Below are 15,525 nucleotides of genomic sequence, written 5' to 3' on the forward strand. Positions count from 1 at the left end.
TCACTAGCACAAATAATAATGATTTCCTATGCACACCTATTGCTCCACCTGCTACTACAACATAATTTTTTGAAATTAAACCTGCTTTACTAAATCTTGTTATGAGAGAGAAATTTTCTGGTGTTAGTTCTGATGATGCTGCTGCCCATCTTAATAATTTTGTTGAACTTTGTGAAATGCAAAAGTATAAGGATGTAGATGATGACATTATAAAATTGAAATTGTTTCCTTTCTCCTTAAGAGGAAGAGCTAAAGATTGGTTGCTATCATTGCCTAAGAATAGTATTGATTCATGGACTAAATGTAAAGATGATTTCATTGGTAGATATTATCCTCCTGCTAAAATTATATCCTTGAGAAGTAGCATAATTAATTTTAAGCAATTGGATAATGAACATGTTGCCCAAGCATGGGAAAGAATGAAATCTTTGGTGAAGAATTGCCCAACCCACAGACTAACTACTTGGATGATCATCCAAACCTTTTATGCAGGATTGAATTTTTCTTCGCGGAACCAATTGGATTCAGCTGTAGGAGGTACTTTTATGTCCATCACTTTGGGAGCGACAACAAAGCTCCTTGATAATATGATGATCAACTACTCTGAATGGCACACTGAAAGGGCTCCACAAGGTAAGAAGGTAAATTTTGTTGAAGAAACCTCTTCCTTGAGTGATAAGATTGATGCTATTATGTCTATGCTTGTGAATGGTAGATCTAATGTTGATCCAAATAATGTTCCTTTAGCTTCATTGGTTGCCCAAGAAGAACATGTTGATGTGAACTTCATTAAAAGTAATAATTTCAACAACAATGCTTATAGGAATAATTCTGGTAACAACTATAGGCCATATCCTTCTAATAATGGTAATGGTTATGGTAATTCTTATGGTAATTCTTACAACAATAATAGGAGTGTACCCTCTGGTCTTGAAGCCATGCTTAAAGAATTTATTAGAACACAAACTGCTTTTAACAAATCTGTTGAGGAAAAGCTTGGTAAAATTGATATTCTTGCTTCTAAGGTTGATAGTCTTGCTGCTGATGTTGATCTTTTAAAATTGAAAGTTATGCCTAATGAAGATAAAGATATTAAGTCATTTTCTACAGCAAACTCCATACAAGTTCGAATTAATGAAAATATTAGATTGATGGCTGAATTGCATGCTAGGTGGGAAAGAGAACAAAACGAAAAACTAGCTAAAGAGAATAATGTAGCTAAAGTTTGGACTATTACCACCACTAGTAATGTTGATGCTTCACATGTTGCTAAACCTCCTACTATCAATGGTAAAATAATTGGTGTTGGCAATGTTTCTACTCCTAGTGCAAAGCGTGCAAAATTGCCTGAAACTGCTGAAACTGTTTGTAATAAAACTGCTGAAGTTTTTCAAAAAATTGGGGACAATGATCCCATTGCTGTAGATCATAATGGTTTAGATTTTGATGATTGTCACATCTCTGAAGTTATAAAGTTCTTACAAAAACTTGCTAGAAGTCCTAATGCTAGTGCTATAAATTTGGCCTTCACAAAACATATTACAAATGCTCTCATAAAAGCTAGAGAAGATAAACTAAAACTTGAAACTTCTATTTCTAGGAAGTTAGAAGATGGTTGGGAGCCCATAATTAAAATGAGGGTCAATGATTTTGATTGTAATGCTTTATGTGATCTTGGTGCAAGTATTTCTGTTATGCCTAAGAAAATCTATGATATGCTTGACTTGCCACCATTGAAAAATTGTTATTTGGATGTTAATCTTGCTGATAATGCTATAAAGAAACCTTTGGGGAGGATTGATAATGTTCGCATTATGGTTAACAATAACCTTGTCCCCGTTGATTTTGTTGTCTTGGATATTGAATGCAATGCATCTTGTCCCATTATATTGGGAAGACCTTTTCTTCGAACTGTTGGTGCTACTATTGATATGAAGGAAGGTAATATTAAGTATCAATTTCCTCTCAAGAAAGGTATGGAACACTTCTCTAGAAAGAGAATGAAGTTACCTTATGATTCTATTATTATAACGAATTATTATGTTGATGCTTCATCTCTTGATGTTACTTGATTCACACTTTCTGCGCCTAGCTGAAAGGCGTTAAAGAAAAGCGCTTATGGGAGACAACCCATTATTTTACTACAGCACTTTTATTTTATATTTGAGTCTTGGAAGTTGTTACTACTGTAGCAACCTCTCCTTATCTTTATTTTATTGCATTATTGTGCCAAGTAAAGTCTTTGATAGTAATGTTGATACTAGATTTGGATTACTGCGCAGAAACAGATTTCTTACTGTCACGAAATTGAGCAGCCCCCTCTGTAGGTAACTCCGAAAAATCTGCCAATTTACGTGCGTGATCCTCAGATATGTATGCAACTTTCATTCAATTTGAGCTTTTTCATCTGAGCAAGTTAAGTGCACCAGAAAAAATCGTCTTTACGGACTGTTCTGTTTTGACAGATTCTGTCTTTTATTTCGCATTGCCTATTTTGCTATGTTTGATGGATTTCTTTGTTCCATTAACTTTCAGTAGCTTTGTGCAATGTCCAGAAGTGTTAAGAATGATTATGTCACCTCTGAATATATGAATTTTTAATTATGCACAAACCCTCTAATGAGTTTGTTTTGAGTTTGGTGTGGAGGAAGTTTTCAAGGGTCAAGAGAGGAAGATGATACAATATGATCAAGAAGAGTGAAAAGTCTAAGCTTGGGGATGCCCCCGTGGTTCATCCCTGCATATTTCAAGAAGACTCAAGCATCTAAGCTTGGGGATGCCCAAGGCATTCCCTTCTTCATCGACAACTTATCAGGTCACCTCTAGTGAAACTCTATTTTTATTCAGTCACATCTTATGTGCTTTACTTGGAGCGTCTGTTTGCTTTTATTTTTGTTTTTGTTTGAATAAAATCGGATCCTAGCATTCTTTGTATGGGAGAGAGACACGCTCCGCTGTTGCATATGAACACATGTGTTCTTAGCTTTACTTTTAATGTTCATGGTGAAGGTTAAAACTGCTTCGTTCATTGTTATATGGTTGGAAACAGAAAATGCTTTATGTGGTAATTGGTATAATGTCTTGAATAATTTGATACTTGGCAATTGTTGTGCTCATATAGATCATGTTTAAGCTCTTGCATCATGTACTTTGCACCTATTAATGAAGAACTACATAGAGCTTGTTAAAATTTGGTTTGCATGATTGGTCTCTCTGAGTCTAGATATTTTCTGGTTAAGGTGTTTGAACAGGTTAATGTTTTTGAACAACAAGGAAGACAGTGTAGAGTCTTATAATGCTTGCAATATGTTCTTATGTAAGTTTTTCTGCACAGGTTTATACTTGAGTTTGCTTCAAACAACCTTGCTAGCCTAAGCCTTGTATTGAGAGGGATTACTTCTCGTGCATCTGAATCCTTGAGCCAAAAACTATGCCATTTGTGTCCACCATACCTACCTACTACATGGTATTTCTCTGCCATTCCAAAGTACATTACTTGAGTGCTACCTTTAAAATTTCATTCCTTGTCTTTGCAATATACAGCTCATGGGAAAATAGCCTTAAAAACTATTGTGGTAAAGAATATGTAGCTTATGTATCTTATTTATTATAAGTTGCTTGTTGAGCGGTAACCATGTTTCTGGGGACGCCATCAACTATTACACCTTTGTTGGATATCATGTGAGTTGCTATGCATGTTCGTCTTGTCTGAAGTAAGGGCGATTTTCATGATCAAATGGTTTGAGTATGCATATTGTTAGAGAAGAACATTGGGCCGCTAACTAAAGCCATGAATAATGGTGGAAGTTTCAGTTTGGACACTAATCCTCGATCTCTTATGAGAATATTATCTGTTGTTGAAATGCTTATGCATTAAAGAGGAGTCCATTATCTGTTTTCTATGTTGTCCCGGTATGGATGTCCTTGTTGCGATCTACCAAAAATGAGAAATCAAATGCGATATATCTCCTTGGACATTTGTACAGGCGGCATAGAGGTACCCCTTTGTGACACTTGGTTGAAACATACGTTATGCAATGATAATCCGTGTTAATCCAAGCTAATTAGGACAAGGTGCGAGCACTATTGGTATTCTATGCATGAGGCTTGCAACTTATAGGATGTCTTATACATAACACATATGATTTATTACTACCGTTGACAAAATTGTTTCTATGTTTTCAAAATGAAAAGCTCTAGCACAAAAATAGTAATCCATGCTTCCCTCTGCGAAGGGCCATTCTTTTACTTTATGTTGAGTCAGTTTACCTACTTCTTTCTATCTTAGAAGCAAACACTTGTGTCAACTGTGTGCATTGATTCTTACATGTTTACCTATTGGACTTGTTATATTGCTTTATGTTGACAATTATCCATGAGATATACATGTTGAAGTTGAAAGCAACCGCTGAAACTTATATCTTCCTTTGTGTTGCTTCAAAGCTTTCTACTAAGAATTTATTGCTTTATGAGTTAACTCTTATGCAAGTCTTATTGATGCTTGTCTTGAAAGTACTATTCATGAAAAGTCTTTGCTATATGATTCAGTTGTTTAATCATTGTCTTTACCATTGCTTCGAATCACTGCATTCATCTCATATGCTTTACAATAGTATTGATCAAGATTATGATAGCATGTCACTTCAGAAATTATCCTTGTTATCGTTTACCTACTCGAGGGCGAGTAGGAACTAAGCTTGGGGATGCTTCATACGTCTCAAACGTATCTATAATTTCTTATGTTCCATGCTACTTTTATGATGATACTCACATGTTTTATACACACTTTATGTCATTGTTATGCATTTTCCGACACGAACCTATTGACGAGATGCCGAAGAGCCAGTTGCTGTTTTCTGCTGTTTTTGGTTTCAGAAATCCTACAAAGGAAATATTCTCGGAATTGGACGAAATCAACGCCCAGGGTCTTATTTTTCCACGAAGCTTCCAGAAGACCGAAGGGGATACGAAGTGGGGCCACGAGGGCCCATACCATAGGGCGGCTCGGCCAGCATGGGGCCTGCGCCGGCCTATGGTGTGGGGCCCCCGCGCTGCCTCCAACCCTACCCTTCCGCCTACTTATAGCCTTCGTCGCGAAAACCCCTGTACCGAGAGCCACGATACGGAAAACCTTCCAGAGACGCCGCCGCCGCCAATCCCATCTCGGGGGATTCAGGAGATCACCTCAGGCACCCTGCCTGAGAGGGGAATCATCTCCCGGAGGACTCTTCATCACCATGATCGCCTCCGGATTGATGTGTGAGTAGCTCACCCCTGGACTATGGGTCCATGGCAAAATACCGCCGGCGAGCCATGTTAGGCCGCGCCGGCGAAGAACCTATACTGCCGGCGCACAAGCAAATTTAGTGCGCCGGGAATAAAATTTGAAGAATTCTGGCCAGAAACAAAAAATCTGGGTACCTTACCCCCGGCGCACCTCTATGGTGGTGCGCCAGTGGTACACAATTCACCACCAGCGCACCACCATAGAGGTGCGCCGGGGGTAAGGTGCCTAGATTTTTCTCTCCACCCCCCCCCCCCCGGGAATCGCCTTTTCAGTTTTCGAAAAAATAAAAGAAAATGATAGAAAATTCAAAAAATAAAATCCTTTGAAGTTCCCATGTATTATGTAATCTAGCTTTAATAAAAATTTGAAAAATGAATTTCGATATATTATGCAAAATGGCGTCATCTTTTGGTAAAACGGGATTTCTGGTTGCATACGACCTCCGATGAAAAAAAAAATTATATCAAAATCTATCTACGCGAAATTTCCTATCCGAATTCAACCGCCTACGGCCGTTTACCGATTTTTTTGATTCCCAAAATTCGAAAAGGAAAACAGAGTTTTTTGAGGTTTTAGATTTGGATGAAAAAAAATTAAAAAGTACCCCCGGCGCACCACCATACTAGGTGCGCCGACAGTAACCTCTACTATATAGGCGCAGACTAGCCTCCTCCTCCTCCTCTTCCACTTCTCCTCCTCCTCTCCTCCTCCTCCTCCTCCTCCTCCTCTTCTCCTTCCTCCTTTTCTCCTCCCTGACGGGCTCCTCCTCCGACGACGACGACAACGACCTCCTCCGGCGACCTCAACCTCGGGCCTCCTCCTCCTCAACCTCGGGCCTCCTCCTCCTCCTCCTCCTACTCCGGTGACATCCTCCCTCCGGTGACATATTCCTCCTCCTCCTCCTCCTCATACTACACATCGGGCCTCCTCCTCCTCCACCTCCCTCCTCCTACTCCGGTGACATCCTCCTCCGGTGATATCCTCCTCCTCCTCCTCATACTCCACCTCCGGTCACCTCCTCCTCCACCACCACCTCCGGCCTCCTACACCTCCTCCTACTCCTACCTCGGCGCAACAACGACAGGCCCACATTCATGGTTTTCGAGGACGAATCCGAGCTAGATCTAGATCGAGATCTCGATCTAGATCGGCCTTTTTAAAAAAAATTGAAAAATCATACCGCCGGCGCACCTGGCCTGGTTCGCCGGGGATAATTCATGTTACTGCTGGCGCACCAGCTGGTGCGCCTGCGGTAACTCATTATCACCGGCCTGTTCCCACCGGCGGGCTCTGGTGCGCCGGCAATAGCCGTTTTTGGTGCGCCGGCAATAAGGCTTTTCCTTGTAGTGATAGCAGTAGCTAGATGGTTGTCTTCTCCTCATTGTGCTATCATGTTAGATCTTGTGAGCTGCCTATCATGACCAAGATCATCTATTTGTAATGCTACATGTTGTGTTTGTTGGGATTCGATGAATATGGAATACTATGTCAAGTTGATTATCAATCTATCATATATGTGTTGTTTATGTTCTTGCATGCTCTTCGTTGCTAGTAGAGGCTCTGGACAAGTTGATACTTGTAACTCCAAGAGGGAGTATTTATGCTCGATAGTGGGTTCATGCCTCCATTGAATCTGGGACAGTGACAGAAAGTTCTAAGGTTGTGGATGTGCTGTTGCCACTAGGGATAAAACATCAATGCTTTGTCTAAGGATATTTGTGTTGATTACATTACGCACCATACTTAATGCAATTGTCTGTTGTTTGCAACTTAATACTAGAAGGGGTGCGGATGCTAACCTGAAGGTGGACTTTTTAGGCATAGATGCATGCTGGATAGCGGTCTATGTACTTTGTCGTAATGCCCTGATTAAATCTCATAGTAGTCATCGTGATATGTATGTGCATTGTTATGCCCTCTCTATTTGTCAATTGCCCAACTGTAATTTGTTCACCCAACATGCTATTTATCTTATGGGAGAGACACCACTAGTGAACTGTGGACCCCGGTCCATTCTTTTACATCTGAAATACAATCTACTGCAAACTCTGTTCTTTACTGTTCTTCGCAAACAAACATCATTTTCCACACCATACGTTAAAACCTTTGTTTACAGCAAGCCGGTGAGATTGACAACCTCACTGTTACGTTGGGGCAAAGTACTTTGATTGTGTTGTGCAGGTTCCACGTTGGCGCCGAAATCCCTGGTGTTGCGCCGTACTACACTCCGTCACCAACAACCTTCACGTGTTCCTTGACTCCTACTGGTTCGATAACCTTGGTTTCATACTGAGGGAAAACTCGCTGATGTACGCATCACACCTTCCTCTTGGGGTTCCCAATGGACGTGTATTAACTACCACGCCAACAGCAGGCTCCGGCGATGATCAGCGACGATGCACGGCGACGTTGCGGACGACGGCGGATCTTCTAGTACCGGCGGCGACTCCAGAGGTGACGGAAATCGACGGCGTCTTCTGCAGCTCCGCCGCGGACTCCAGCTTGTGTTGGAGGTCTACCGGCGACAATGTGGAGTGGCAAGGGGTCGAGGATGATCAGAGAGAGGAGGGGAGTCGTTTGGTGTGAGAAATCCCTCTCGGGGTGGCCTCCTTTTATAGGGGCGCGAGGTGGCCGAGGGGGTGCGGCAGGTCATCCATGGCGCGGCGTCTCTGAGGCGCGAAGGGGCAAGGGAGTGTGCGCATGATGTAGATGACATCATGGCGAGCAAAGGGAGCGTGCTGGCGCAGTAAATGGAGGACGGGATGGCTCGGATTGCTTCGGTGTATGCCGCGGGTACTGGCGGTGGACGGTGATCATGGCGACGTCGTCAGCGCTTCCGCGAGCCAGTGAGGTTGTCTAGGGGCTAGCTGGTGCAGTGGTGATCACGCGTGCGAGAGGAGGGAGCGAGATGAGGACGACAACAACGAGGCGAGTGTGCGCTCTGTCGTGTCCAGTGATGTGCCAGTGCACGCTCTGGCGCGCCGTGGCTGGCATGGGCGCGTCTGGGTGCGTCTGTGCTGGCCAATGTCGTGCTCGTTTCCGGCCAGGGATAGTACCAGCGTGCGTGGTGGAGTGTGGTGCAGCTTGTTGACAAAGTGAAAGTGACCAGAGAGGAGTGGAGAGTATGAGTAGCATGGTGGTGTCCTTGAGCTCGGCATGGCAATGATTTGGTGGCTTTGTGGCTTTAATCATCAAGGGCTTGTACTTGGTTTGATGCAGAGGACATAGGAGAGCAATGATCATCCAGGATTGTCTCTGGTTTAGGCCAAGAACCAGTGGGTAATAGAGTGTGTGAGAAAAGCAATTCCATGCCTGCCAAATGTTTGACATAATGGCCGCATGAAGAATTATTTGGAATTTTTCAGAGATTTTTAGTGGAGTTGCTTTGAATAATATTTGGAGTAGAATGGTGGTGGTGGTGTGCAAAATGGTGTTAGTTTGCAAAAATTCAAAATGGGTAGGATCTTCTCTTTGTTTCAAAGTTGCCACATGTCACCTTTATATTGTGCAATATAGGCAGAGTCAACTATGGTGGTCAACACAAAAGGTGTTCATCTTGGTATGGTCTTGGATGAGGTGGAAAGAAGTGAGAATGTTTAGTTTAAGAAATTCTTAAGGGCTCAAAGTGGGTGACATTTTATTTTGGGCAGATTTGACCATTATCATATGTGGTTGGAATTTGAAATTTCCTTTGCTTTGATTTGTGTTTCTTTGATGCAAAAGTGTTTGTTATTGATATATTTAGGTTTCCCAAGCATTGGCACAAGCCATTGTGGCCTTGGTTAAGGATTTGCGAATTTGGCCATACTCACATAGATGTGTTATTTGCATTTTTCTTATTCTTCTATTTTGTTTCACTTGATTCCTTTGGGAATGGTCTAGGGTCCATTTAGGGTTAGATTAGGTTTTGTGATGGTTTCAAACCATTTGGGCAAAGTATAATGGCATAGGTCAAAATTTGGTATTATGGCTATGTGCCACATATGCCTCTATGCATATTTTTATTTTATTTTTGTTTCACATTTGATTTAGTTGGTAAGTGATAGGTTGGGTTTGTTGAGGTTTATCAAATCATCCAACAAGGTAGAACCTGGCCTAGTTCATTATTTGCAAAAATAGCCATAGGCTTACATAGGCTTTTCTTTTTAGTTTATATTCTTTTATTTGTTTTATATTGGATGGTGACAAGAAGGGTGAGGTTTAAGGTTTTGGAACATTTCCAAGTAGTTCCCATAAGCATCAAGGCAAAAACACAATTATCAAGCATAAGTATTATGCATAGCACCTTATTTAATAAAAGTTTTTGTTGGTTCTCATTTTTGGAAAAATTGGGATGTTACAAACCCTTCCCCCTTGAACAAATCTCGTCCCGAGATTTTAAGAAAAGTTAGGTTCCTAAGAGAGATTGGGCAATTGGATTAACAAAAAAACATACTTGGCATGGCCTGAGGTGCTTCCTGTGCTTCTGTTGCATTCATGTGGTAGAGATGGCCGTTGCGGTTGTTCGGGTTCCTTTTAGCTGCGAAGCGGCGCTGTTGCTGGGCAGGTGCAGCAGTATTGGGGGCAGTCTTGGCTAACCTTTTGGGGCACTCATTGGAGTAGTGACCCACAGTTCCACATTCATAGCAGGTGATGGTTGACTTGTCCTTGGGGTTGATGGGAACAGCGTTGCTTCCAGTCCTTGGGGCAGTATTGGGGTTGTTGTTGCTACCATTGGGGTGCTTGTTGTTGCTGTTGTGGTTGCTATTGTTGTTGTTGCTGTGGTGGTTGTTGTTGTTGTGGTTGTTGCCTCCGGGCTTCGGGGGTCCTCCATTGTTGTTGGTGTAGCTTGGACGGTATGTCTGAGCAGGTGGCTTGTTGTGTCTTGGGGTAAATCCTCCAGTTGAATTGTTGCGGTACTTCTGTGTATGGCTGGGTCCATTCTGGTTCATCATCCTGCGCTTGCGGTTCTTATTGGCTTGATGCAGCTTTCCTTCCATCTGGATGGCTGAGTCCACCAGGGCTTCCAGGTCAGCGAACGGAATGTTCACTAACACAGTTTGCATCTCGTCATGCAGTCCATTCAGAAATCTTTCCTTCCTCTTCTCGTTGGTGTCGGTCTCATCCGGGGCGTAACTTGACAGAGTGAGGAATCTGTCGCGATATTCCACCACGGACATCCTTCCTTGCTTGAGTTCCCGGAACTCATCTCTCATTTTCTTGATCAGTCCTTGGGGAACATGGTACTTGCTGAATTTGAGCTTGAAGTCTTCCCATGTCATCATTTGTCCCGCATTCATTGCGCGGTCACTTGTCCACCAGGCTCTGGCAGGTCCTGATAGGTATTGGGTGGCGAACAGTACTTTTTCTGCGGCTTCTACTCCCACAACTTCTAGGTTGTTCTCCATTGTTTGGAGCCAGTCATCAGCATCTAGGGGCTCTTCTGTCTTGCTAAACATTGGAGGGTTGGTGTTCTGAAAATTCTTCAGCTTTGATCCAAGGTGATCATGGTTTCCATGGCCTTGATTGTTCTGGGCTATCTGCTGCAGTGCGGCAATATTGGCTTGTCGTTCAGCTCTCTCGGCTTCTCGGTCTGCCATCAGGGTCTGCAGCAGTTGCATCATGGCATCTTGGCTGCTATTGCGAGTTGGTGGGGCCATCTGAACATTGAGGTAGATGATAAGATAAGAGGGAAATTTCTATGGTTTATTTGGGTTAAATTTAAAAATTCAAAACTTGAAATCTTGAGTAGTGTTGAGACGGTAAAATCCAACAACACTTTTTCATTCATACCAAACATCACACATTACAAAACTAACACACCGTTGGTTTGAAGAACCATTCATTCGCTCTACGATACAAGGGGATCCTGATACAAACTCACACCTACTCAAGTGCTTTAGTGATACTAATCTTCATGGTGGGTTCTTCATCTTCATTGGTAATGTGCTTAGCGAAAGGCGCGAGCGTTGTCCAACTCCTTGCGGGTCTTGTGCAGCAGGAAGTCCAGGCATGCCACATAGTGGTTCATCTCTGGATGCGTTGGCATGATTATTGGCCTGCCCATGGGGTCATGTCTTGGGTAGTAAACAAAGCGAGTGTTCTTGATCTTGTTCTCATTTTGTCCACACAGACGGGCAATTGCTTCTTGCATGGCTTTGGCTATTCCATCCTTCCAAGTGTTCCCCGTTACAAAAAACCAGATGGTTTCCCATATTGGGGCTCCAAGCTTTCCTCTCAGATCTGCAGTAACTTCCCACCGAGGTGGTCCTCCCGATGGATGGTTGAGGGGTATTCCGAAGAACTCGGGATACGGGCGTCCTAAATACTCAACAAGTTGCTTCAAGTCCTTCTTGAACATTAGGTTTCCTCCATGGCCAAGCTGATAGGATTCACATTGGTACTCCATCTGTGAGCAATTAGGATAAGTAAGTTAGAGAAGTGATCAAGTGTGCAAACTTTTATGTAGAATTGCAAAGAAAGTAGAGCATGGATTTTCTTACATTGAAAAAGATCTCAAGGATAAGAGTGAGAATAAGTTTTCATAAATATTCACTTCATTGGTTTTGAAATTAAGTTTTTCAGACGTCCATTCTAACTAGGGTCTCCTAAGGCCAAACAATGGGTCTGATACCAACTTGTCAACACCCGGATTTTTAAGTCCAGATGCCTATTATGCCGTACATCGCAATCCCAGGAATATTGTTTTTGCGAAAAATAATAGATTGATATTGTTGTCTACTCACGCTTCTTTTCATGTAGACAGTGTTGGGCCTCCAAGAGCAGAGGTTTGTAGAACAGCAGCAAGTTTTCCCTTAAGTGGATCACCCAAGGTTTATCGAACTCAGGGAGGAAGAGGTCAAAGATATCCCTCTCAAGCAACCCTGCAATCACAATACAAGAAGTCTCTTGTGTCCCCAACACACCCAATACACTTGTCAGATGTATAGGTGCACTAGTTCGGCGAAGAGATAGTAAAATGCAAGTGATATAGATGGTGGTAATATTGCAGGAAGTAAAGATGCAGTAAAACAGTAAACAAGCGGTGCCAGAAAATAGCTTGCTGGCGTGGGAAGCAATTCTCTGTGGTGTAACTTATTCGGAAACAAGGCCTAGGGATCATACTTTCACTAGTGGACACTCTCAACATTGATCACATAACTGAATAAACAAATACTACTTTCTCTACACTCTCTTGTTGGATGACAAACACCATTCATTGTGTAGGGCTACAAGAGCACCTCAATGCCGGAGTTAACAAGCTCCACAACATTCGATGTTCATATTTAAATAACCTTTGAGTGCATAATAGATCATTGCAATTTAGACCGAGAACTAACATAGCGCACACACTATCACCATTACACTACGAAAGGGGGAATAGATCACATCAATACTATCATAGTAATAGTTAACGCCATAATCTACAAGAGATTGCAATCATAACCTACGCCAAGTACTACATGATGCACACACTGTCACCATTACATCATGAAGGAGGAATAGAGTACTTTAATAACATCACTAGAGTAGCACCTAGATGATATTCAACTAGATCACAAAGCTCATGATCACATAAATATCACATGGGAGAGAGAGATGAACCACATAGCTACGGTAGAGCCCTCAGCCTTGAGGGAGAACTACTCCCTCCTCATCATAGGAGACAGAAGCGGCGATGAAGATGGCGGTGGTGTCGATGGAGATGCCTTCCAGGGGCACTTCCCCGTCCCGGCGGCGTGCCGGAACAGAGACTTCTGTCCCCCGAATCTTGGCTTCGCGATGGCGGCGGCTGTGTAACTTTTCTCGTCCCGTGGCTTATTCTTTTAGGGTTTTCGCGACGGAGTCCTTAAGTAGACGGAAGGGCAGCCTCGGAGGGGGTCTGGTGGGAGCACACACTAGGGGGGCGCGCCCCACCCCTTGGCCGCGCCGCCCTGGCGTGTGGGGCCCCCTGGCTCCCCTCTGATCTCTCTCCGGTGTTCTGGAAGCTTCGTGGAAAAATAAGATACTGGGCGTTGATTTCGTCTAATTCCGAGAATATTTCCTTACTAGGATTTCTGAAACCAAAAACAGCAGAAAACATGAACTGGCACTCCGGCATCTCGTCAATAGGTTAGTTCCAGAAAATGCATAAATATGACATAAAGTGTGTATAAAACATGTAGGTATGTCATAAAACTAGCATGGAACATAAGAAATTATAGATACGTTGGAGACGTATCAAGCATCCCCAAGCTTAGTTCCTACTCGCCCTCGAGTAGGTAAACGATAACAAGGATAATTTCTTAAGTGACATGCTACCAACATGATCTTGATCAATACTATTGTAAAGCATATAAGATGAATGAAGTGATTCAAAGCAATGGTAAAGATAATGACTAAACAACTGAATCATATAGCAAAGACTTTTCATGAATAGTACTTTCAAGACAAGCATCAATAAGTTTTGCATAAGAGTTAACTCATAAAGCAATAGATTCAAAGTAAAAGGCATTGAAGCAACACAAAGGATGATTAAGTTTCAGCAATTGCTTTCAACTTGTAACATGTATATCTCATGGATAGTTGTCAACATGAAGCAATATAACAAGTGCAATAAGTAAACATGTAAGAATCAATGCACACAGTTGACACAAGTGTTTGCTTCTAAGATAGAAAGAAGTAGGTAAACTGACTCAACATAAAGTAAAAGAAAGGCCCTTCGCAGAGGGAAGCATGGATTACTATTTTTGTGCTAGAGCTTTTATTTTGAAAACATAGAAACAATTTTGTCAATGGTACTAATAATTCATATGTGTTATGTATAAGATATCCTACAAGTTGCAAGCCTCATGCATAGAATACCAATAGTGCTCGCACCTTGTCCTAATTAGCTTGGATTAACACGGATTATCATTGCATAACATATGTTTCAACCAAGTGTCACAAAGGGGTACCTCTATGCCGCATGTACAAAGGTCTAAGGAGAAAGTTCGCATTGGATTTATCGCTTTTGATTATTCTCAACTTAGACATCCATACCGGGACAACATAGACAACAGATAATGGACTACTCTTTTAATGCTTAAGCATTCAACAACAGATAATATTCTCATAAGAGATTGAGGATTTGTGTCCAAACTGAAACTTCCACCATGATTCATGGCTTTAGTTAGCAGCCCAATGTTCTTCTATAACAATATGCATACTCAAACCATTTGATCATGAAAATCGCCCTTACTTCAGACAAGACGAACATGCATAGCAACTCACATGATATTCAACAAAGGTGTAAAAGTTGATGGCGTCCCCAGAAACATGGTTACCGCTCAACAAGCAACTTATAAGAAATAAGACACATAGCAACATATTCAATACCACAATAGTTTTTAAAGCTATTTTCCCATGAGCTATGTATTGCAAAGGCAAAGAATAGAATTTTAAAGGTAGCACTCAAGTAATGTACTTTGGAATGGCAGAGAAATACCATGTAGTAGGTAGGTATGGTGGACACAAATGGCATAGTTTTTGGCTTAAGGATTTGGATGCACGAGAAGAATTCCTCTCAATACAAGGCTAGGCTAGCAACGTTGTTTGAAGCAAACTCAAGTATAAAACGGTGCAGCAAGACTCACATATGAAAATATTGTAAGCATTATAAGACTTTACATCGTCTCCTTGTTGTTCAAACACCTTAACCAGAAAATATCTAGACTTAGAGAGATCAATCATGCAAACCAAATTTTAACAAGCTCTATGTAGTCCTTCATTAATAGGTGCAAAGTACATGATGCAAGAGCTTAAACATGATCTATATGAGCACAACAATTGCCAAGTATCAAATTATTCAAGACATTATACCAATTACCACATGCAGCATCTTCTATTTCCAACCATATAACAATGAACGAAACAGTTTCAACCTTCGCCATGAACATTAGGAGTAAAGCTAAGAACACATGTGTTCATACGCAACAGCGGAGCGTGTCTCTCTCCCACACAAGTATGTATTTATTCAGAGAATGAAAATAAAAAATGAGAATAAAAGCACACAGACGCTCCAAGTAAAGTACATAAGATGTGACTGAATAAAAATATAGTTTCGCTAGAGGTGACCTGATAAGTTGTCGATGAAGAAGGGGATGCCTTGGGCATCCCCAAGCTTAGATGCTTGAGTCTTCTTGAAATATGCAGGGATGAACCACGGGGGCATCCCCAAGCTTAGACTTTTCACTCTTCTTGATCATATTGTATCATCCTCCTCTCTTGACCCTTGAAAA

The sequence above is a fragment of the Lolium perenne genome, chromosome 1, assembly GCF_019359855.2.
Source record: "Lolium perenne isolate Kyuss_39 chromosome 1, Kyuss_2.0, whole genome shotgun sequence".
NCBI classification, from domain to species: Eukaryota; Viridiplantae; Streptophyta; class Magnoliopsida; order Poales; family Poaceae; genus Lolium; species Lolium perenne.